This window comes from Heliconius melpomene, chromosome 10 (genome assembly GCF_056956725.1).
Source record: "Heliconius melpomene rosina isolate 202511_hmr_F chromosome 10, ASM5695672v1, whole genome shotgun sequence".
In the NCBI taxonomy this organism is placed as follows: Eukaryota; Metazoa; Arthropoda; class Insecta; order Lepidoptera; family Nymphalidae; genus Heliconius; species Heliconius melpomene.
Window position 1 is genome coordinate 505131 of NC_140398.1, and position 26561 is coordinate 531691.

General features: G+C 30.9%; 1 protein-coding gene and 1 non-coding gene across 8 annotated transcripts in view; both read left to right on the forward strand.

The window, feature by feature from the left end:
- Positions 1–419: 419 nt before the first annotated feature.
- LOC146535044 (uncharacterized) overlaps positions 420–26561 on the forward strand; it is a 65558-nt gene continuing 39416 nt past the window's right edge. For 5 of the 7 annotated variants that reach the window (XM_085190928.1, XM_085190926.1, XM_085190927.1 and 2 more), the window contains exons 1-2: positions 420–724; positions 25951–25973. The gene's annotated coding sequence lies outside the window, so the exon portion shown is untranslated. The remainder of the gene's footprint in view (positions 725–25950; positions 25974–26561) is intronic. The other 2 variants (XM_085190924.1, XM_085190925.1) reach the window with 2 other exon arrangements.
- On the forward strand, positions 24903–24975 carry TRNAM-CAU (transfer RNA methionine (anticodon CAU)). Its single transcript has one exon. It is a non-coding gene; the product is annotated as a tRNA-Met (tRNA).

The window sequence follows — 26561 nt, forward strand, 5'->3', positions numbered from 1 at the left end:
CATTTTACGTACCTGTCGAGGTCGTAACTCGTAACATTTCTTCTCAATTTACAACTCCAGCCAGCAACGTAAACCTTTTCCCACCGCAATAAGATATATTATAATTTCATTTATTGCCTTCATTCACATAAATTGCTAAATGAAAACATACTTTACGTATCGCGCTGTGAACTTAAATTTCTTTCGCAATTTCAAATTATTGCTCGCAAATCAATTTAAAGAACAATAGTCTTTAACTCAGATAATATAGATTATAAAATCTTTTACTGAAATTAAAAATACACCTGTTTAACCCAATATATTATAAAAGAGTGTTTATTTTAAATGAGATTATAGAAAAGACTGTGCTTTTCAATTTGTCTGTATTATACAAATCTTAAGTGAATGTAGATTGTAGTTTCTTATTGGCCGTAGACAGTTGTTCGTTTGACGACGTTAGGCTGAGTCGCGTCGCGCTTGCGTCTTGAACGTTTTTTAAAAAATAACTTTAGTGACTTAATACTTTCCCGCCTTTTGTATATGTCAAATATTTTCTTTACATAGTGTTAATTCTTTAATAATATTTTAATTTAAATAATGATTATAACCTTTGTTGTTTAACATAATCGTGAATGGAATTTTGATCAAACAGGTTTTCTAAAGGTATATATTGTTTGCATATTTTATTTTTAGAAAGAATTTTGTTTATTTTAGTGCTGTGATTTATTGGATTCCCGTAAGACAGGTAAGATTACTTACTAAATATTTATTTCTAACTTGACTACAATATTTACAATATGTTTCTAAAACATATATTATTAGTTTACTTGTCATTAATTGCAATTACGTACATTTATGTGATTTTTTAAAAATACAAACTCGCAAAATATATCAGAAGAATTCTTATTATATACAACCTTTAACACTAACCTATAACAGTGCAGATAACCGAGGACAATATGTACCCGGACATAATTATAATTTTATATTACGTACTACTGTACATTTGCACATATAATTAAACAAAACATTTTTTTTTGTTTATTTTACATTCATGTAAGTATTTGTCTTTTTAAGAGCAGAAGATCTAGAAGTATAAATATAACTCTATTCTTTAGTTTTCGCTATTTAAAACGTAACTATTTTATTAAAAATACCCCTTTCGTTTTTTATGGGCATATAAATAAAAAAGAAGAAATTATCACAATAAGAAATATAATAACTACGTAGGTATTAGTATCACCCGCCGGTTTATCTTTTAACTTGTCTTATAATCTAATTTAAAATATCCGTCGTGGCGCAGCGGCACAAGGATGTGACTGTAACGCGACGGTTGTGGGTTCGATCCCCACTCGAGGAAGTGGGATATTTATTTACGTTTATATTTCCACTTCTTCGCTCTGGTGTCGAGGCAAAGCGCGGCGTTGAGTTCTGCCTCTGAACACGCAATGCCTCCAGAATTCGGCAGAAAGTGGGGAATGGAGTGTCTTAACACTAGGTTCCCTCTGCCTACCCTGCATGTGCAGTAGAGCGTGAAGCTGATTTTCTTTATTTTTAAAATATTATTTGTGCAAAAAAAATAATATTTAAATAGAGATTATTGTAAATTGCAATATCGTGTGTTTTGTTTGCTCAACAAACCGTGGACAGTGATTACTAAATTCTTTTACAATGAATAGTGCAAGTGTCAAGACAAAGATTAATAAAAAAAAACAATCCTTTGTGGTTTCATTATTTAGATTAAAATTACTGATTAAAAATAATAATACTATTATAACAACAAAGCAGTTAATACAATAAATATTAAAGTAAAATTGGCCGAGTGATTTTTTTGTAAGTTCACGACATGAAGTTTCGTTTAAAATGAGTATATGTTTTTGAAAATTACATTTAAAAAGAAATAACAATAGATATAATTACCTGTACACAATAAGACTTCATTAATAGTAGTTATATTTACTATGCCCGTATACTAAGGTGTTTTAATAAATTAATAATGACATCAGCATTTAAACATGAAGTAGAATTGAAATTTTCCATCTAACTTAGTATAAAGGTTTAAAGTCTAAATTAATATAACTTCTTTGATTATTTCTTATCGTGTTTTCTTTTTTGGGGCTTTACATCTTTCACGTATAGAGACTAGGGTTTACGTATAAAGTGGTAGATATAAACGAATAATTTTATCTAATTATACTTATAAAATTAAAGTATTTTATCATGAATTATTTAAATATAACTACTATTAGGTATCCTGAGTGTGAAACGATCCTACGATTATTGCGATTATAACCAAATTATATGTGCAATTGAGCGTCAATTTATTTAAGTAAATAATGTTACTCAATTTTTGTTATACAGCTTTATTACAACTATTTCGATTTTTCACTATTATGCGAGAAAAGAGAAACTTCATCATAATGTCAATCAACCAATGATGGTTTAACTAAAAAAGCCACTGATTTTAACTAGATCTAGACTGAAGACTTAGGTTATTAATACTATACCACTTCTATAAATACCCGAGGAATACACTTACAGTATGACACATTACACTTTAAAGATTTCAATTGACAGTCACCGTATTTAGTTATACATGTAGCCGCTGCGCTACAATGTCATAAACTCTCTCCAATAATATTAGTAGACTCTACGACTTATCTTATTTAAACGAGTATGTAGATTTGAGATGTCGCAGTAAATTCTAACCACGAGGCTTCATACTGTCTATATCTACACTGCTACATTAAAATTATGATTTGTTTAAGTGAACGCGTTAATCTCAGGAACTACTATTCTAATTGAAAAAATATTTTTGTTTTGCGTAGTCTTGTTATCTAATAGGGCTATATGTATGTTATATGACATCGCGTCAACCAATATAATGTACCTACACTGTACCTACAGAGTTACCTAGGACACTCAGTGTATCATGTGTCATAAACATCTTTTACTTATTTCTATTTATCCACGGAAGCGAAGTCACCGGTAAAAGCTAAGCTATTTACTCGTATTAATAGTTAGTACTTTCTAACGTAAGAGAATACGAAGGTCACAGAAGTGAAGTCGCGCACTATTTAATTGTTTATGTAAACAAGTCAAATGCGTTTCATGATGAAACGAAAGAAACAGGTTCGCGTTTTAATAACTTATTGGGTAATAATTTTTATAGGCCGTTAATTATATTGACTGTGACTGATGTATGTACGCATGTATTTAATACAATTTAATTTGAATTTTTGAGACCGACGTGTCGCAATGGAACAGCGTGTGCTTGTAAACGGAAAGGCAATGAGTTCGATACCCACTTGAAGGAATGATTAAATGCATTATATTTTTATAGTTGTTAGTTTTTTCTCAATATTAGTTACATTATTTTTCGCCCAAATTTAAGGAGATGTAAAATTAGAACATTGCAATGTATGAACTTTATGAAACGACTGTCAGAATATACAGGATGGAATTGTCAGCGCCACTTTAAATGAAACCACAGTTTTAACTACTGTATAAAAGCCTAATATAATTCGGAAAAAAAATAATTCTCAAAAATGAAAAAGTTTTTTTTTTCAAACAAAATAATTAATAAAATTATCGTTTTAAAATAAAACGCCATTTGTAAAGTATAACATTGGCACGCACACACTTACCTGTCAAAGCGGCAACGTCGTACACTTATGTGTGCGTCACACGAAATACAGTTATGGATAAAAATCGTGAAATGAAAAAAAAATCCTACGTCCAAACCGTTGAGGTACCTTGATTATTTTTTTTAATTCTGGGTTTGAAATATTTTACCCTATATGCAGTTTCAGTAAAAGAAGCGCTGCCTCTTCCACCCTGTATAGGTACCTACTTACCGGGAAGACTGCATACATCTTCTTCTTCCTGGCATTAATCCCGGCTATTACCAGGGTCTGCCTGCATACATACACATCATAACATAGAGATGCTTAGAAATCACTTGGTTTCTTCCTTTTACTTACTTTCTCTTTATTAAATCATATATCAATTCACTTGTGTACTATTAAGTCATAAAACATTCAACCAAGTCCACTAGCTTTCCCCATCATCGACCCAACAAACTGATATTACACTAAAAATATTTTGTAGCTGAATCACAGCTATAAATGTTATACTAAAAACAATTTAAACACGCTTTGATGTCATTTCAATGTATTATCATAATTTTATAATAAAAAAACCAAAAATTACGAAGATGTAACTTCGTGAGAAAATTCAAGCTTCGTGTGCGTTGAAATCTTTTTGTTGACTACTGAGTACAGAAATTGTCTTTCTTTTTGAGAAAACTGAACATACCATTATAATTTTTATTATTTTATATGACATATGTGCCGGAAGTAACTCGATTCATGGACTATCCTCGATTAAATGACTGAGTGTCTGGACTATCCGATACAAAAATAATTTTCCAATTTGAACCTTTAATTTCTAATATTAGCGCGTAAAAACAACAATATTGATTATACTTGTAAATACATATATAGAGAAAAAACTACTGTAGTTAAATTATATCAATCGTTCACAATTATTTAAACTAAAGAGAAAAGTGAAAAAACTTTCAAGTGTATTATGTCCGCCGATGCGACAACTTTCTCTTACGTAAGAGCATTTATATGCAAAATACGACGTATGAGCCGCACCTCATATGTTTATTTGATAATAATTTATAGTGGTAACTTAAGTACATAACTAGATAGTAAATCTTGTAAGAATATAGCTTATTTAATAAGATAACTTTATAACGTTGTAAATATTTATAAATGCGTGTTAAAACATAAGAAAAAATTAAATTAAAATTTAGAAAAACAAAATTAAAATTGGTTTCCGATTTCCTTTTCAGCTTCGGGATCTGTAAAAACTAATCACTCACTCGATTATAAGGAGGATTAGAGTATTATTAAAATTCAATCTTGGAATTACAGAGAATGTTTAGAACAGTTCTTTATTGTTCATTTATCATCAACAATTCAATTAGGGATGGATTGTTTTCAGATGTCTAGTTGTTTCTACCATAAAAACTATAAATAGTATGGTAGATTGTATGGTACATATTGTAATATGTTTTTTATCTTATGAACTCAAAAAGTTAGAATAACTAGGAAGACAAACAAAATATAACTGGGGAACTCTCGTCATTTAGTTACTAATGATTTAGGAACGGAGTGTAAGCACAATTCCACATTCTTTAGTGTCTTACATTTACATACAAATTAAGCAAAAATTACACAAAACAAAAAAAAAACATTTGGTAATTCAGGCATAAATAATCATCAGTTTTACTACTAAACAAGATGTCATATTAGAAAATTGAGCAACTCGGCCAGTGACAGCAGTGCAACACCAGATCACGTACGACGATAGCGCGCGTGAGAGAACGCGGTTTCTTAACTAATCATTATATTATAGTCTATTAAGGAACGCGTACGTACACTTCTCCGTACTAGTAAGTTAGTTTGGATATTTAATTAATTTATTATTTAATACATAAAGTATTAATCATCTTAATATAAAATAATAAACAAAAGGCAAAAAAAAAGGTGGAAAAGGAACCTTTACCATAAAAATGATCAAGCGATTAATAAAAATCTATACACATAATAAAACTGTCACTCATCGCAAAACAACGATTTTTATTTTTTTTAAAAATGTTTTTCTTATCATAGTATACTTCATGGGTGGAATCATTTACTTGCTATTCAGAAATTAAAAGATTTGATGCACTTAGTAAAGTTATTATGTATTTTTTTTTAAAAGGACAGCTATATGATAAAATTTAAATACAAGTGAATGTATAAATTTTCTATTTATAACGTGGTGTCTGTGTGACGCAAGTTCAAATACGATTTTAATAAATCCAAATACGATTTTATATTAATAGCAATAAATGATAATTAATAACCTTAGAGAACAACTTACACAGTTATAAAGAAGAATTTTTGTCACCTTGACATGATCAATGTTTTTATCGAATATATATCTAAGAACAATCATATTTAATAAGAGAACACAAACTACACGGATATAATATATTACTCGACGGAACTTCTATTGTAATCTCACCCGACAATCTTCAATCACTTATATCTACTTACTATACACCTGTCCAATTATCCTAGGGTTTGTAGAGTTAGCAAAATAAATATGTTTCTATTTATTTCTTTTACGCTTTCTCGCAATTTGCAGATGGAAATCAGAAATAATCTATAAAAATAAATTTCTTTTGTTCAGTGATTGTCAGATAACGCAGAACGCACAAACGAAACTATAGGAGTTTGGCCACTGATGAATTGATGGCTGATACGGATAAGACAAATTACAAATATCTTATAACTTGTATAACAAATATACAAGAGATAAACGATTGGAGCTCGCACCCATATTCATATTTAATCAGATTTAAAATTACGCCACGATGACGTTATTCAGTATTAAAATGTATGTACCGGCTCAAAATAACACTGATTAGTAAACAACAACACTGTACCTATAAGCAAGTATAGATTCGTAAAACTATTTCTTGAATACATTAATCTTATTGCCCAATTTCACGTTAACTTGGCCGTGTCGTTGTGTTATATTTAAGTGCATTTAATTTTGGTTAGCTTGTTTAAATATTGTAAATAATTCAATACTTAATATAGATAGCCTTCTTCGATAAAGAATTATCCCACATAAAAAAGTATATCAATTCGAACCAGTAGTTCTTGAAATTAGCAGATTAAACAAAACAAACTCTTCGACCATATAATATTAGTATAGAAGTATAGATTTGCAGATATCTGCGTAGCAATAATTATAGATATACAGGATAAGTATATTTTTTTGCTATCTGTATATGACCAACTAAATTAAAGTGAACAATGGCCTGCAATACAATAGGATTCGCATATCGATTGTATTTTATCGTATTGTATACGTACTTCGCGTATTCGCTAACGACACTGGAAACTATAAACTATTTTGACTAGGCTAGATGGTAGACGGTAGGGGTAATCTTTAAGAATCTTTGCATGGAAAACAAAATTAACTTATTGTTTTGTTATTTTACCTGCCCAGTTGTCGTGGCGGTGCGGCACAGTAAAACAGTTGGGGGTTTGACTTTCATTTTTGGGAATGAATTATTGTCATTTCTTCACTCTGGTAACAAGACAAAGCACGGCGTTGAGTTTCGCCACTAAAATACCTGAAAAATGCAACATTTCGTTGGAAGCTGAGGTTTTTAATACTACCTACGCTGCAGCATGCGGAATAAAGAGTGGAGGTAAAAATATATCTGAATGAACCAAAGCAAACGCGTGAAGATTGATTGTAGTCATATTAAACGACAAAACATATTCATATGTTTATACAGTATAATAAATAATTGATCAAACGTATAAAAACAATAATTAAATAATTAATATGACTTGAAGATATAACAAGGTCACGTTGCGTTACACGTACATACGAGTATATTGCAATATCGTAGCAGGCAGATACGTTACATTGGTAATTTATATTATATTTTTTCCTTCCAGTTACTTTTATTAGCTTAATGGTTAACAAAAGTAAGAATTTTATAATTATAGTTTTAATGACAGCTTTCCTCTGAGTAGTTATTAAAGTCTAACAGGCAAATCGACAGGCGCAAAGTACATAGACAAGAATGGAAGAACTTAATAAAGGCCTTGCCTATCGAAGGGACAGCTCACTCTAGTGAGTCTCACTCCAGTGGGTCAATATAAACCATTTACAAGACATAACAGTTATTATCTTTTAAAATATACATACTTATTATTTTATAACACTTTTTTCATACACTTATGAATATAAAAATGCTGGAATTTGAGAATGATATGAACTATACAGTTAGGAATCGTATGAGTATCGGTACATGATATTGAACTAATTTTGCAGTCGTTAAATAGTTTTTTTTATACTTTTATTCGTGGTGATTCTCCGCCATCCTAACTTGCGATGGGCTGAAAGTACAGATAACATTATATACCTACTCGTATAACCGAATTATCTTTGCATTAGAGATGATTATAAAAGAAAAAACTTTTTTTATGGATAGATAATAAATACTAAAAATACTGTGGCGGAACTCAACGCCACGCTTTCTGCACCAGAACATGTAAAAGCTATTCGGTAAAAAGCGTTATATTATGAAATTTTATAATTCTGTTTTTGGTTTAGTTTTCTTATTACAAACTCGTTTTCGAGGCATTGGTTGACTCGACTTTGCAAAAATGTATTATTTCCGACATACAATTTCCTCATCCATATAAGAAAGGTCCCTTGAAGGCTCTTTCTTTTTAAAATTGCGTTATTTCCTTGCATAATAAATTATGAACGTATCAAAATCTCGGTCAAAGTCACTCAGCGCGTGATTTTTTTTTCAATAAAATATATAAAACGAGTATACGACGAGTATACGGCACTTAGTGCAAATACTTTGCTTGAAAACAATAAACTACAGTTTTTACAGTGCTTTTTAATCTTGAACATAACTTTTTATATTTTCTGGTTAACGCGAGAAGATGAACTTAGTATATATATTTTTAGTTGTAATAGGTACCTATAGCTGCCATTTAAAATTAATCTCTCGATTTGTAAATTAGTATTAATAGGGCTCTCATTTAAAACGGCTTTGTTAGGCTGCCGACGAATTAATAACTTTAATGTAAAAAATGTAGACATTTCGTTTACCTACACAGTAAAAATATTAATACAGTAACAACAATTACAAAATATGTAATATACATTTCAAACGTTCAAATCGAACTATGAGTCCATTGCGTAGAATCAGATACTGAGCAGCATCACTTTTCGCTGAATTCTTGAGATATTGCCTGTTGAATGGCGTAACTCAGTACCGTGTCTACCAGAGCGGGAAAATGAATTAAATACAATCATTCCTTCGAATGAATATAGAACCCACGTTTACAGTCGCTCTCCCACTGTGCCACGACGGTCAATAATATACTTTTTCTTTGTAAAAATTCTCTATAAAGTATTATAAGTGACAGTTAAAACAATATTAACCAACAAACCTAACCGACTTAGCCAGTCGTGCGTCCGTACCAGGCGTTTAACGTTAGTCGTATGAGTTGATATTTGGAACAAGGATTTGGAATGAACTAAATTGATATAATCTATCAAAATTTTAGGAGTTATAGTTTGTTATATACCTCTACTAAAATATGTAAAATTATTTTATTATAATGATAGGTGTTGCTGGATAATTTACTTTGACTTAATGAACAAAAAAGTAATAGCAACGTATATCATATTTTTTTTATCAAAAACTTTGAGGCTATCGTGGCGCAGAGGAACACATCACGATGTCTCCAATTTGATATGACTTAGTGCGGCGTTGAGTTCTGCTACGTACTACGTAATCTATAAAATGCGGACGAACAATGGATATTGGATTGTCTTGACACTAAGTCAGGTCTACCCCGTTAATATATATAATATTTATAGAAAAATGTTAATTAATTCGATCCAATTTCTTATTGTTAGGGAGTATTTTTCCAATCACTAAAAATGTTTGGATGAATTCCTATCCCTTTAAATTTGTATCCATTCTGCTTTACGTCACAACTGTACCACTACGGTGTTATTCCACTTTAATTACATAATAACAAAAAACATGTGAATCAATGCTAAACTGATATTAGACACGTGACATGTAACGATTAAATACCGCTGCCTTAAAACTTATAATGCGAGTTGACAGTTCTGATGGAAACACATTTGATATTTCAATAAAGGTTTAAGCGTTTTGTAGGTAATAAATCAAATTTAAAAGATTCATATGAAATTATTTCTTTTTGCTAGTGTTAAAACACTCCGTTATCATTAATACATTTTTCGTCGTCATCTGGAGTCATTACGTGATGAGTGACCGAGCTCAACGCTGCACTTTGTTACGTTACCAGTGCAAGGCAGTGAAAATATTAAATCGAACCTACAACCTGGCGCGTTTACAATCGCACGCATGCAACACGACTGGCCTTAACTGGACTGGAAGTTATGTATGTTGAAAATGTTGTACCAGCAATTAGACGCAACTTCTTAAGGAACGCTAAACGTATAAGTTACGCAATAAAACTTAGATTACAGGCCTATTTATCCCTCTTCATCAAAAGCGAATTACGCCATTCAAAATATTTAAGATCGCGATATTTGCGATCTTAAATATTTTGAATGGCGTAATTATGACTGTCGTTGACGCAGGGACACAGTGAGTTCGATTCTCTTTAGAGGAAATGGAAAATATTTTCATCTTTAAATTTCAAGATCAAGATCAAAACTATAATAGTATCCCACCTAAGCATCTAAATATATTAATATTTATACATATAATATATTCAACGGTGAATAACGATATTGCAGCAATCGATGATATGCATTTAAAAGACGTTCGATATTTATGAGATCAAATTCTATTCGTGGGAACGAATATTGAAAATTTCTTCGACATCTACTTCACATTGTATTTAAAGGTAAAAAATAAGAGACCATAGCGGACACTTCCACACATCACCTAGTTTTCCATACATTACGTCTTCGCGGAACTCAACACCGCGCTATGTCTACCGTATTTGAGAAATTAAATTATTTTAACATAACATTCCTCTCGTGTAGGTATCGAACCCACAACCATTACGTCCTCAGGCACCAACTAACTAGTATCCTCTGACAACTACATAAATATATGAGTATAGTAGGTATATGTGGTTAGATTCAATGTTGTTAAGATAACCAAGACAAGGTAATAGCTGTAAAATAGCCGCCTCACACCAGGTGTAAGGAACTCTAAACGGAGTGAGGCAACGTCACTGGCATGCGGACAGGTTTACCAACGTGTACCTACCTTTATTATACATTCAAACGTTACAATAATTTATATGTGTACTATGTACTATATAAATAATTGTTGATTGCTTTAGATGAATTTTAAGTTGTACTACTTTTTACCTGCGACTTCGCCCGCGTAGTCAAACGAACATAGCTAAGAGTTGTGTATAACAGACGACACATTCCATTCAACACAATGCCTCGAGAATTTGTTAAGTCTTTAAAAATCGGGAACAGAAATCTTTACAGGAATGGAGTGTCTTAACACTAGGTTCTCTCTGCCTACCCTGCTGTGAGAGGGATACAGCGTGAAGCTGTTTTAATTTCTTTTTAAGATCTTTAATTGAGTAAACACATAATATGACGGGTTGCCCACTTGTGTACCACACGACACGTTCGTTGCCTCGTGATTGTCAAGTACCTATTTAATATTTATATACACTATGTATACATAACATATAGATGGATTAAATTACCTGCTTATATGCTGTATTGACGGTAAAACAATAAAGTGTTTAAAATTTAGCTTCACCTGTATGCGAGACCAGTCGTGGTGCAGGGGCACAGTGTGACTGTAATCGCGACTGGTTGTAGGATCGATCCCCACTCGACTAATGAAATATTTATTTAAATGTATATTTTCATTTTTTCGCTCTGGTGTCGAGAAAAAAAATCAAGGCGGAAAGGCGTAAAATTCAAGAAACATTGCGTGTTAAGTGGCGGGACTGAACGCCGTGTTTTGCCTCGTTACTAGAGTTAGATAAAAGATAGGTTAGGTTAGTTAGTAAAAAGATGCCATTGTATGAAGCTATAGCTTGTGCTATTTTGGCAGAACTGGCCTCAATCTTGTGTTTTAATTTAAGTGTAAATATTATAAAATAGTCTAAACAAACAAACTTACGTAGGTATATTAACTAACACTAGGTTAAATTGTGGCTTCGCCCGCTTGGTAAAATGGAAACATTGTTTTTCATTCTCACTTCAGTTCTCCTTCGATAACAGAATAACAACACAAAAAGAATTTTTCGAATTTCTGAAGATAACGCGGATAACCAAACAAACTCTTCATTCTTTTGATATAGGTACATAAGTTTAGAAATATAGATTTGTAGTTATTTCTATTGGACCCTGTGGGCAAAGCCACGGCTAATTATATAATATCGCAACTATTCGATTAAAACAAGCATGTTTAATTAATACGTAACACGACAAAAAGCAGTCAACGACACACGCCATGTAATTAATATCTACGGTAAAAAATATATAAAATAAAATTTCCTAGAAAACTTTTCTCAATTTAGTCGACAATGTTGAAATGGTAGAATGTTGTTTTACCGTTGTCCGTTGCCATAATATCGCCTTTAAAAAACTTGTTTATCGACTAAGGTTAACGTATATTAGTGAATTTTATTGATATCAAATAACTTTACTATTTTATGGATATAGGTTATAGAATTTCACTGCTATGGAGGATATAGGTTCAATCGATATTTAAATGATTCATATAGTAATCTAAATATTATTAATTAAATTAACATACAATTTATGTACATTTAATTTATTAAATTATTGTTATAGATAGAGGTGTAACGCTCTTACTGAAATAGTTGTTATTTTCATTTCTTAGTATTTTTCTATATTTATTTTATTTAATTCAATCGTAACTTGACTGTAAATAATTATTTGCATCGTATTTAAAATCAAAAAGTAAAAAATCATATAGCTATTTAAGGTGTTCTAAACGTATCTGGTTTATTTTTAATAGGCAATACGCACGAGACAGGTAGAATGTGAGGGAAAGGAATGAGAATTACTTACCATTCGATTAGCTAAGTAACCTAATGATTTATATGTTATACATGTAGGTGCGTATGTATTACGAAACGTTACACGCAAGTTTCTTAAACTAAAAATTGTGTTAAATATTTTTTGTAGAGTATTCTTGATTGTTATTTTTATAACTTAGGACAACTTATTTTTTACGTTTTTAGACTGATATTATATGTTTAGGAAAAATAAACTTTTTTAAAAATATAAAAATTTTAATGTAGCGGGATCTTTCGATCGGAAACACTGACTGCGCGACGGTCTAAAATTATCAAAAGCTAATATTAACCGACACACTATACCTATATCTGAAACTTATTTCCTTTCTAATTCCACCAGCCAAATGAAATATTAAGGGAGCCGATACCATTCTAAGCCTCCAAACATAAGTTGCGATATAGTACTAAATCTATAACACCTATTGCACCCACAGCCTACATTACATTCTTATGTAAATATTGTTTGAATTATAAAGGAAGTCATTACACTCTCGCAACTTTGACGTTATTGTGATTGAAATATGGCGAAATATATTTAAAACTGAAACAAGAACTTATAATGAAAAAAATATTACATCTTTTATACTTACTACGTTTTAATTAATTCAAAGTTATCTTTTCATAGTACCTAATTAAAATAGAATTAACCAAGAAACGATTAAAGTAATACAATAAAGTCTATATATTATAGTCTTCCTCGATAAATGAATTTTTGAGTGTGGTAGGCAAAAGGAACCTAGTGTTAAGACAGTCCGTACCCTTAATTTCCACATAAATTCCGACAGGTGTACGTTAAGTGGCAGTTTAACTCAACGCTGCGCTTTGCTTTAAAGACCGGGGAAATGAAAACTATTTAATTAGAATCTTTAGAGAAGAAATCGGGCCTACAGTCGGCCTACAGTCAGATGCTGTATAACTGCAGCTCAACAGAAATAAATATTTACTATTAATTAATTACTAGAATATTTTAAACAAATAGCTGTATAATGACAATACGTTCTGTTAAGGATATAATTTTAATAAGTGAATAATAAATGTTATTTATTACCAACAAATATGAAGATTGAAGAATTTATGATGTAATGAAAATTCTATATAAACAAGCACAATAAATATGTTAAGATTGTTTATGTAAGTTTATTGTCGTAGTTGTTTTTATAGGACTAACTACCTACCGACGGTGATGAATTCCGATTGTATCGTTCAAGTAATTAAGTATAATATACAAAATGATAGCTGTATTTTTTTTTTTATACATACACAATGTATTTTTTAATAATGTTCTAATACATTTTTTAGCACTTTCAGAGTTTTTTTAAACTTTATGCAAAATAAACATCGGCATCAAAATATCTATATAATAATAAATATCCATCTATAAGATATACCGATATCTTAATTCTCTTAAAAATGAATTTACCAAAGGAAAAAATTGTTTGTAACATACTATATGCATATACAAGCGATTCGCTCGCGGTTTCCCCCGTTAAATTACACGATTATTTACTTAGTAAACTAAATTGCGTTCATGTTCATACATATATTTACACCGGATTTCTAGTGTACATATTAAATATATATAAAAATAATATTTTAACAATTATTTTCATTAGATACCTTCTGCTAGGTCACGTCAACGGTATCGGCAATTATTTAAAGTAAGCATATGTAGGCACCTACTGGCACGTAATTAGGTAAAGCAACAGAGCATCGTTCGGTTGCAACCTGCAATCTTATATAAGCCGCTACAACAATGTTAGACAATAATACTTAACTATGACTAGGTATGTATAAAGTGTGTAGGTATAAAGATTTTTTTATCTATTTCCATAAAAGTTAATTTGAAAATTATATTAATATTAAAAAAATGAAGTCAGCTTTGGGCTGTATCCCGCACACAGCAGGGTAGGTAGAGGAAATCTAGTGTTTCTTCGATTGAAATACTACGAAGTACGAACATACTATGGACTATAAAAAAATTAAGAAGTAAGAAGTAGTAGTAGTATTAAAAATAACGAAGACATATTAGAGTTACTTATTTTAGAGACACATATACTAAGCTCAATTTTTTTAATTTTTCCAATATAATTTATCTTTAGCCTCACTCTGTATCTCATTTGTTGCAGGGTAGGCAGAAGAATCTTCCGTTCCCCGCTTTCCGCCTAATTTTCGAGACATTATGTGTTGAGTAGAGGATCTCTACTACCGTGCTTTGTCTTATTATTAAAAATAAATCATTCCTTTGAGTGGAAATCGAAGCTACAATCGTCGCGTTTACATTAAGACTTCAATCAAGTAAGGTTAAAGAGTTACATTATAATATTAAACGCCATATATATTTTTTGTAGAATTTCAAAACGGTTTCACCTACCTAAGTAAATAGCTCTGTGCTATGCTCCTTGACATGTGTGCTAGTTTCAAAAGGACGTTTACCACATATTAGAGATTGGTATGCGTCCGCCATCTTCCATCGACGGTGGCCATGGATTTAATGCTTTAAACTAGATTGATTTAACCAATTTAAGTAAATGAATAAATTGAAGTACTTGGATGTTTTTATTTGCGGGTGAAGTATCTTTTATGTTTAGGACATTATGGGGTACAAGTTTGGGCAATTTTGGGGCAATGAATCACTGAAAAATTTTACATTTTAATATAACAAATGGAAAGTCTTACATACAATCGACACAGCAATTTAGCGCGATACTTACTTTTATTATTTAATTCTGAAACTAATATATGTATAAATAACACTTTGACTTTAGGTAGAGATGTTTCCTCACTTTGCATTCTCTACCTCATTTATCATCTCTCGCTGGGGAACTGTTCCAACAAGGTCCACCTTGTACTCTCCACCGAATTTTCTAAGCGACATTGCGCCACAAGTTTAAGTACCATCACCTCCACTTAGATACATGGGACTCTACTACTGTGCGATTCCTTTGGAACCTCTCTTAAATCTCCACACGACTGTGGAATGGCCTACCTGTGATACAGGGTCTGTGACTGTGTTTCAAGGTCGATATGACATAAACCTGGTACATATAAAAAGCTCATTTATAGAGGAAGATGTTTCACGGAGTTGTGGGGATTTGCAAGTGACCCGTACGTCGTTTGCCTTATATATCCAAAAAAAAATATAAGTAGGTAGGTATCACATTATTGTGATAATTGTTAGTCATAAGACATAAACTTGCTGAAACGCTCTTATATAAAGTCTCATACCAACTAAATAACTTGTCGTGAACTGATGAGCCAACCTGATGTATGTTGTTCAATTAATCTTGTTGATTGGTTTTGTTTTGTATTAATCTTCTTGAATATTTTTTATGAGGTTCATAAATATGTATAATTGTAGGTATGCTCGTCTTTGTTAGGGCTTTGTACCTCAACAGGAAAGAACGAATTCTTATAAAATCACTTTGTTGGCCGTCTGTTTGTAGTGAAGAGAATGTATAGCACATTCTAAGGCCCGTTTTCATTATAATCTGCATCTCAAGATCGATCCCAGAGTGGAGAGCGGTATATAATGAGCTGTGTCTTCGAAACGAGCCTAGTTTCAAACGATTAACGTGAATTAATAATTATGCATCACAAAAAGTTTTTCAATTTTAAATAGTTTTTTTTGTGAGATTGTTCAACAAACAAACTATTTAGTTTTATAATATTAGTAGGTATATATAAGTATGCCCCAATATATAGTTACGTTTCTGATGAATAAAAATTAAGAACTCTAAATCTTACGTCATTATATGACTCGATCGCTCGTCGTCATCCTGCATGTTTTAACAGTTCCTTAGTTGAGCATGATGCTATTTTTTTGCATTTGATAGTTTAACTGATCCTTCGAAGAAATGTTTATTTCATTCATATGTTATATTATTCTACTACATAGTCTTAAAATTCTATTAGACATGCTAACATATTACTAAACGACGTAAATCGTAAAACTCCGTCCAAAGAAATTTTATGAAAAAAAAAACAGTTCTCTACGTTGATAGTTTTGACTGTGTTGTCTCAAATCTGTCCGTTCGTCCATCTGTCTCTCCGTCTCAGTCCGTCTGTAACGAAAAAGTTTTACAGCAATACATACGAGTACATCTATGACACAATACAAATATAAATTAGAAACGAACTTGCAAATAAGCTCTAATACGCATCAAGTAAGTAAGTCACGTGTCATTATCACATACGCCTATTTGTCCGCTAGCTCGCCTCGCGACGGCCTCGTCCGAGTTATGTAATACGAGGTGACATCGCACACCATAGCCCATACCTCTTACGTCCTATGGTATAAGTATATTGATGCAAGGAATGGCAAATAAATGCCATGAGATTTACATTAATGTACTTAGCGAAGTATTTTGGTTGCAGTACTAGTTTGAAATCAATTGAACAGGTTTAATAATTGATCGAATGTACAGATAGTGAAGTTATTTGGTAGTTTGCTACGACTATGATTAATAATTTACAATTTTGTTTATATCTATTAAGATAAATCGCAGCGTTGAGTTCCGCTATTCAGCACTCAATGTCTTAAAATTTTGGACATAAGTTCCGCCACTCAACATGTCTTGTTGAGTGGCGGAACTTAACGCCGTTCTTTGTCGTGTTATCAAAGCGAGGTGGAAATAAATGTATTCCAATCGGTTCTCCAGCCTACTGTGCTGTATACGATTTATTTAAATGCGTAGAAGAAAAAAATATATCATATTTTTATGTACATTTTTAATAATTTTTGAAACGTTAATATATTAAAAAAACAACAATAAGCCTTATTATAAAATTAGTAGATACCTGAGACCACGATTATACCTCTAGTTACAGGAATTCTGCGTTTAATTCATTGCATTGTAAAGCTCATGGGAAAATAACATGGTTTCATAAGTCAAAGAAAACACTTTTTGCGTGTGAAAACTGAACTTGTTCTCTTACACAGCATTAAAATCTACGTATTATGTTGTTTGAAACGTAATCAAGAACTACTTATTATGATTGTAAAATACCTTCGGTTATTATTATTATTATATTTACTTTTTATTTCACGCTGCATCTCATATAGACACAGACAAAGGAAGACAGAGGAAACCTACAGTTAAAACGCTCCATTCTTCACGCATGTCCAAAATTTTAAGACATTGAGTGCTGAATAGCGGAACTCAACGCTGCGATTTATCTTAATAGATATAAACAAAATTGTAAATTATTAATCATAGTCGTAGCAAACTACCAAATAACTTCACTATCTGTACATTCGATCAATTATTAAACCTGTTCAATTGATTTCAAACTAGTACTGCAACCAAAATACTTCGCTAAACGTTTCAAAAATTATTAAAAATGTACATAAAAATATGGTATATTTTTTTCTTCTACGCATTTAAATAAATCGTATACAGCACAGTAGGCTGGAGAACCGATTGGAATACATTTATTTCCACCTCGCTTTGATAACACGACAAAGAACGGCGTTAAGTTCCGCCACTCAACAAGACATGTTGAGTGGCGGAACTTAACGCCGTTACTGAGCTTGACTGAGCTTGCTTACCTTGCTATATGTGGGATACTGTAGAATAAAGATTATTATTATTTTTTTATCTAAATGTTTCATACATGTACTATACTTTCAATAGACCTTAAATAATTCATAAAATCACACTTAGCAAATATGACAGAAATACTAAAATGACTTACAAAACCATCTGACATAACAAGTTTGCGGCGTCCTTACATCATCTCGTTAGTGCGTGGGCGTTGAAGCGCTTTGTAATTGAGGTGTACTCTGACTTCAGCCTTCGAATCCATTACGCGGGTTAATAGTTTCTTGTATGTGCGAGTATGTATGTATATTATTACGCCGTAAGGTATCAAAAAGGGATAATTATATATAATAATATGAATTTAAATCGAAATTCCTCATGTAATTTACAGTTTTTGTTATTATATATTAATTACTTGATAGATAGATGATTTTATTTATTTATGTTTTAGAATATTTCAAAATATAAAAGCGGAGGAGTCCAAGAAAACATGTTCTTTTTAACCAGATTATAGAAACAGACAATATTAGATCCCATTTTATTTCTGATATAAATGCTTATTCATTGAATGAATAGCAACACAATAAAATAACAAAATAAAATAATAGTTTCCAATATTTTTTGCGTAAGTGAAAACAAAATAATTAAATTATATCATTAGTATCAACAGTAAAAATCAAAATTACACCCATAAAAATATTATTTACATAATATATAATATATTAAGGAATGTAAATTACATTTTTACATAATAATAAGGTAAGGATTTATTTAGTGAGAAAATTAACAGAACAGTGCCCTTCGTGCGCCCGACATTTAAATACCAAGGCTTTATTACATTAATCGTATTTTCTACGCGAAACTGAACTGGAGACACATTTTGAGAACAAATCACTTGAAAACAACATAAGGAAAATATGCCAAATTATTTAATTTTTTTCATTTCTAATATGACATCACATATACAAATTTGGAGCGTTTTTTGGTTTAAATATTTAAAGATATTTTAGAAACGATTCTTATAATGAATCAATTTTATTTAAAAAAAAAGTCCCTTCAAATGGCAGGGCAGGCAAACGGGACCTGGGAACCTAATATTAGGACACTGCGTTCCCATTAATATACATCCGTTCCCCAATTTCAGCCAAATTCAAGACGCATTTCGTGTTGAGTGGCGGATCTTAGAAAAAAGCAAAAAATTATGACTAACTATGATTTTTATAATCACCTAACGAAATAACTAATATAGCAAAAACTTTAAGCGGGCGAAGCCGCTTGTGGGTAATCTTAATTAGCATAATGTAATCTTATCCGTATAAAATTATAAATTAGTTAAGAAATACAACCTAAGAAGCGAGGACAATTCCACTAGTAGGTATAAGGAACAAAAGGTGCTTGGAATCTGGTCTGCCTTTAGAAAGGTCTTCAACTACTTATTATAATTTAAATTTTCTACATAAGGCTCCTGTGTATTATACGTTTTTTTTTCTTCTCTCAATCTGCTATATGGTAACTCGATCTAGAGTATCTAACCGTTATCAGAATTGATTAAATTATTAGTTTACCAAAAAAGGATGACACGTATAAGGCAAGATTCATTTAAATTATCATGAAGTAATCAAGTACCGTAGATTTCTTTCATTAAAATTCCATATATTATTTCTTTTTCATTATTTACTTATATAAATTATAAACATATTTTATTTGTAGTTATAGATTATACACAGCTATTCCCGTTTCAGCACGGGGACGAAGCTAGGTATCCAAAAATAAGTAGGTAAGCCGAAAATTATTATACCTTTGCATTTTTTCAAAAGTTTCGTGTTATTAGATGCTATTAGACCTTGAAATATATATAATTTGGCAAGAAATGTTACGGCCGAAGTATTTCCTTTAGGCAATAATTGATCTTTTGGGCCGACACGCATTACAAGTAGGTATATATTATTGTCCTTTTTTCTCCATGTTTGCCCGTTCTTCAGGAGGAACAATAAGAATAATAATTAGAGCTTATACTATTTACTACATATCGAAAGTCTGTGTACTGAGTTGAGTGCAAAGCTACTCTAATGCGTACTGCCATCTTAGGTTACTTTAATGTTATCGCTGCCAAAAAGTCGTGATTTCACGTATTGTTTAATACAATTTTATGAATAATCATTTAAAAGTACCTGCTCACTCAATATTGAACCTATATCGCATACAATCGCTTATAAACATCAGTATTAACCGGAACATAATCAGATCTGAACAACATTATCATTATTAAATTACATCATTACAATGTATTGTTGTTGTTTTTGTAACTTCACACTGTATCCGTCGCATAGCAGGGTAGGCAGAGGGAACCTAGGAACCTAGTGTTACAACACTTCCGTAAGAAACTTTCATTTCCCCATTTTCCGCCGAATTCTATCCTCGTTACTAGAAGATAATTAAATATTTCATTTCCTTTAGGAGAATCGAATCCACAATTAATCGAGTTTACAGTCGAACACGTAAGCCCCTGCGCCACGACTGCTTCTTAGGATAAAATAATGAATATTGTATTGTCGATCGACATACAAATATACTAATTATTTAATTTACGTTGTAATATGAAATGATTATATATTTGCTAATATATCCCTACCGAGTCGGTGGTCGCTTCGGGCTGTTACATTAGCGTTCACATGATTGAAGTATTAAAGCTACATTCTTGTATTCTGTATGCTGTATGCTTACATTAATAATGTAATAGATAGTTGTATGTTCTAAGAGCTTTAGTGTTTTTGTTAGGGTTCTGCATCTATACTGATATTATAAAGCTAAAAGAAGAAGTAGTTGTAGTAGATCGAATTGAAAAAAAATTTTTATGTTGGATAGTCCATTTATTATAAACCTTCATTTGAAATATCAAAACTTGTAAAAATCGTATGAAAATTACGACATTCCGTGAAATTCAACGAATAGTACCTACATTAAACGCGAGAGTCTCAATATGTTATATTTATTATTTTCGTATCCACTTTTCAAGATAAGTATAATTAGCAATTTACATACAACTTGAAAATGATACTTTATAATTTATTACAGACAACTAAAAAGGAGTAAACTCTCCATTTATAATAATATTCTTCGTATTCCATATTATGCTTTCACTATTTTCTAAGTACACAGTCAACAATGCGTGTATTGCTATAATTAGGTGAAAGTGATACATGTAGGGCGCTTATTCAGTATTGGTGCATTGTACCTACAGTATATTAGCTTTAGAACTTTGACATTTTTTGATCTGCTTACTAAAAATCCTATAAAAATCAAAACGTAAAAGCTTAAAAGATATATTATATAACTACTATTTTTTTATATAAATGTATATATGACCACTCTAATTTTCAAATATTATAAAATAAGTTATAGCTATAAAATTTACATATGTCCATATATAGACCATCCATAATATTATTTTTATTGAATAAAACAATTTTAGTGGTCTATATATTATTTTATGAATAAAAATAAATTTAGTGTTCTATTTATTATTTTTCCAAATTTTCTGCATTTTGAAAGAAAAAAAGCAAAATGAACATAGCGCTCTTCGCGTCTTTTCAGTGATAATATAGTAGATTCTCAATATACGGCCAACTTTAACTCGACATGGACGAGGTGAAAAGATGCCGAGACTGCAGCTTTTGGCGCTCCGTTCTCTTTGGCCCCCGCTCAGAACGAAAAAGGTGAAGATAAAAAGAAGAAGAGCTTACAGCAGAGTGATTTATAACTAAAAACGAAGAGGCAATATATTCATGAGACATTACTACACAGATCTTGAACCTCTTATATACATATATTTACTTAACATTCTAACATGATATGCAATAATGAGATCAATTTTGGAATCATAAATATAAACACGTTTCGTATTATCTCAGCGGCGGCCATCGCAATATGTCTTAAGTTGCGTATTATTATGCTATAGTATAATCTTGCAAAGCAAATTTATAAGCTAGCATAACATTTTCTGTCAACACATTTGGTTTATCATGTTTATTATTAATTGGTGTAATAAAATATAGAAACTTTATTGGCCAAGCGTGTGATTGTAAGCGCGGCAGTTGTGGGTGCGACTCCTATGTGAAGGAATGAATTATATTCGTCATTCGTAGGAAGACAACTAACTGACGAGGCCCGACGTTAAGTTCTACCAGTCAACACGCAGTGTTTTGAAAATTGGGCGGAAATTGTGGAACAGTGTCTGAACGTTAGGATTCCTCTGTCCATACTGCTGTACGCATTATTCAGCGTGAAGCTAGAAAAAATATTATATATATCAACAGAGTTATTAAATGTTTTAAACAAAAAAATAAATATATGTAAATTGTGTCATAATGGCGCACTTAAGTCAGTTTTTTATATCTTTGTATCTTCCGCATATTTCGGTTTAGACAAAGGGGACAGTGTTCATAAAAATAGTGATAACTTATTCTTAATATATAAATGTTAATACTGTTTTTAACTAAAATGTTATTATACCTCGATATTAATATACATATAATATATTCTATTCAATTCTCTAAACTAGAAATAATAAAAGATAAAAACATTTGTTAATTTTACAGGTGTTTTATATATTTTTATTATAAAAACACAAAATAAGACGTATAAAAATGTAAAAATTATTTAAAACGTTGTAAAAGTCGAATATGCCGCACAGATTATGCACAGATAAGTCATTCTAGTTCCGCGACAGGTCTGTATAATGTAATACAAACACGACCGTAATGGCACAAGGAAACTATTTGTATTTTTTTTATGTTTTAGGTATTTTTTTTTATTTTAATATTTAAAATATTAAAATGTATAGGCATCTCTATCGTCATCTTATTATTTAAATTTATTTAAGAGTATTAATAAATAAACATAAATCTCTTGCTCAATTTAGCTATTGCTCATTACCAACTCAATTTTTTATTGATATTAATATAATGAATATATGTTATTCTATTTCAATTTCTTAATAAGTTTTAGTATACTATTACTAGACTAGTTTTATTATTTTATTAGGATTCGATAGCTGCCCGCTTCGCTCACCAAAATCCCATTGCTTCGCGTCCTATAATAATATGAAAAACTCAATAATGTACTTTTTTTGGCATTCCCCTTACGCGTTCTTGATGTCACAATCGTATATTAATTATAAAAAACACACAATTTTTTCTAAGAAAATATAAAAATTATCAAAAAATATTGCACTAATGTACAATTTAATAATAATTTAGTCCGCCATCTAGTGGAGAAAAAAATAAATAGATCTCTTACCCATAAACCTATGTACCTACCCATAATTACAGTTTTTCCCACATAAATATAACACACATAATTTCAATAACCTTTTAATCATTAAATCACTAGTAGATTTAAAAGTTTCGGACCCTGACATTTGAACGCAATCATAAATTCTCTTACTCTATAATTATATATCAAATGATACATATAAATTCATTAAATAGATGTAATTAACTAAAACAAGGAAATTATTATTTCGACACATTTTTATTGATAATAAATCAATCTTGGCAAATGGTATCATAATTATCTATTAGATACTAGCTTTCACCTGCGGCTCCGCCTGCGTGCTCAAATAGAAATATCTATGCGTTGTGGCACACGTGACACAGAATATTGTTGTTTAATTTATCGTAAATGAGACAGATAGTGGGTTCGATATCGTAAATCCGTGATACGATTGAAGAAATGAAATATTTAATGTCTTCCTATGTCTTGAGTTCCGCCACTTAATACGCAATGCCTCCTTAATTCAGACGATAGTGAGGAACGGAGGTATCTTAATTGGAACCGTGTGTCTTAACGCTAGGTTCCCAAATTCCCTCTTCCTATCCTGCTATATGCGTGAGACAGTATCTATACAATCATTGTCTCTTATGACGTTATCACGTAAAATTCTCGTCTGTAAACCGACTTTACAGACAATCTATCGTGTATAAACATTATCTGTTGGCCTTATCAAAATACCTATCTAACATATACAAAATATTGTTCTTGGTATCTCTATAACGGTTTCACTTTGACTACTTTAAAGGCAACTCATTATTACTAATGAGTTACAGGGATCTTCAATGTAAATAATGTTATAAAAATAAACTGTTATAAACATTCCTTAAATCGATATAAATCTATATATTATTATGCATTATATTATATATGAACTTGGATAAATTCATTCAATTCAATTCATGTTTAAAAATATTTATGTAGACATTTTTGTATTGATATTTTAGACTATTATTTTTTTTAAATATTTTAAGTATTAAATATTATTCAAATTCAAAATATTCTTTAAACGTTACGGGTTCGATTAAAATTTGGAGAATATTGAAAATGTGTTGACTTTCGTCTACCAATTGAATATAATTACGAAGAAATAGCGCTCATTTGGTGTAATAACGTATTGGCACTCCGAAATTATTGCAGAAGACGAAATCGCAGTTTTTAAATAGTTTTTTCGTACACATTGCATTATTTAACTTAAAAAAAAGTACAATTACATAACTCTTAAACTAAAATATATGTGACTAGTCAATTCTTTTAATTTCGCACAATATAATATGAGAAATATAATTTAGAAAAAATCTATTATGTAAGCATTCATACAGCTATTTGATAATATATTTCAGTATTATATTCACCGGCCTCGGTAGCGCAGTAGGCAGCGCGTAAGTCTCATAATCTTAAGGTCGTGAGTTCGATCCTCACCCGGGGCATATTTTTTTCCTATTTATATTTTCTCTTACGAAGGTAATATAATCATAACTTTTTTATTTATCACTGTTTTATTTATTTGAACACACTATATTTGTAACATTCATTAATGCATAAATTTTACAACAAAAATGAAAGTGATACTAGCATGTGATTGTAAGCGCGACAGTTGCGATCAGACGGTTCCCACTTCGGTGGCACGAAATATGTAATATTTACATTTTCCTGGTAACCAGGTAAAGCACGGCGTTGAGTTCCGCCTCTCAAGACACAATGGCTAGAAAATTCGGCGGTGCATAGGCAACGGAGTGTTTTAACACTACGTTTTCTCTGTCTAGTTGCTTCCCTGCTATAAGTAGGATGCAGCGTGAGGTTAAAAAAATAATTATAATGTGTAGAACAAGTTACTTTCGACATCATACAAGCACCGCGAAACAATTCAACCCACATTTCAAATGCTTATTTATTATTCAGCTTTGTCAATACGAAAGAATAAATATTGCGGATTAAAATCAAATTATTCAGTCGTTAACATTCAATATTGGATATACTTATACCTTGACCTGGTTTTGTTTGTACTTTTAAAAGTACAGATAGAAATGTCCCATGATTTTTTTAAACAGCGCCATCTAGTGGACAATAGAACAAATAATATATTATAAAAAATATTTTTAACCCCATGCTGTATTCTATCTAACACGAATATTTTTGAAACCTAGTGCCATGACACTTAGTTCCCCATTTCTGGTTAATTTTACAGATATTACGTATCGAGTGGAGAAATTTTAAAAATATTTCACGAAGTGGAAATTGAACCCACAATCATAGTGCTTACAGTCATGCACTGCGTGCGCCGCGGAAATATTATATAATTAAAAATAACAGATTCTTCTTTATATTTATTTACTATTTTAACTTAGTGTTTTGTAACTCCGTTATTCTTTCAACTTTAATAAAATTTCCATTTCTGTTTACAGATACAACTACCAACAAAAGTGGTGTAAGTATTAATTTAATAATTTCAATAGTAATATTACTCTTATCTTAGAATAAATCTTGTTTCGTCATTCACTAAATTCTTATCGATAGGCCATCTTTGGCAAATTTACAGGCGGATGATGTTTTTGGCTATTTAGCAACAACTTATTTACATACGAGTTAAATATATAAAAAAGGAAAATATATCGTAATGTTTTAAAAATAAAGTTCAAATTTAAATACCTTTTAGTTAACCGAATAAACAATAGTTTAACATTTTGTTTCAATAAATTTAAATTTATTAGTTCTTATTGTAAGAGATTAGAGTTCTTTTTTGTGTGTTCAGTATTTAATTGGAAGTCGTCGGTTACATAATTTCTAAGGTCACCGTAAGGCCGTACCATATAAAGTTGCATTTATCATTTTATTGTTGTATGAAAAGTTTAAGTTTATTTACAGTTTAAGTTTTTTACATTTTACGTGTTAAAGTCCACACAAACATAGGTGAGCGACGACTAGTCTCGTATAAATTTTAAGATTGTACCATTTAACTCTTCTTATTAATAATACTTCCAAGTACAAAGATTTAAGTATAAGTTTAGTTATTGCA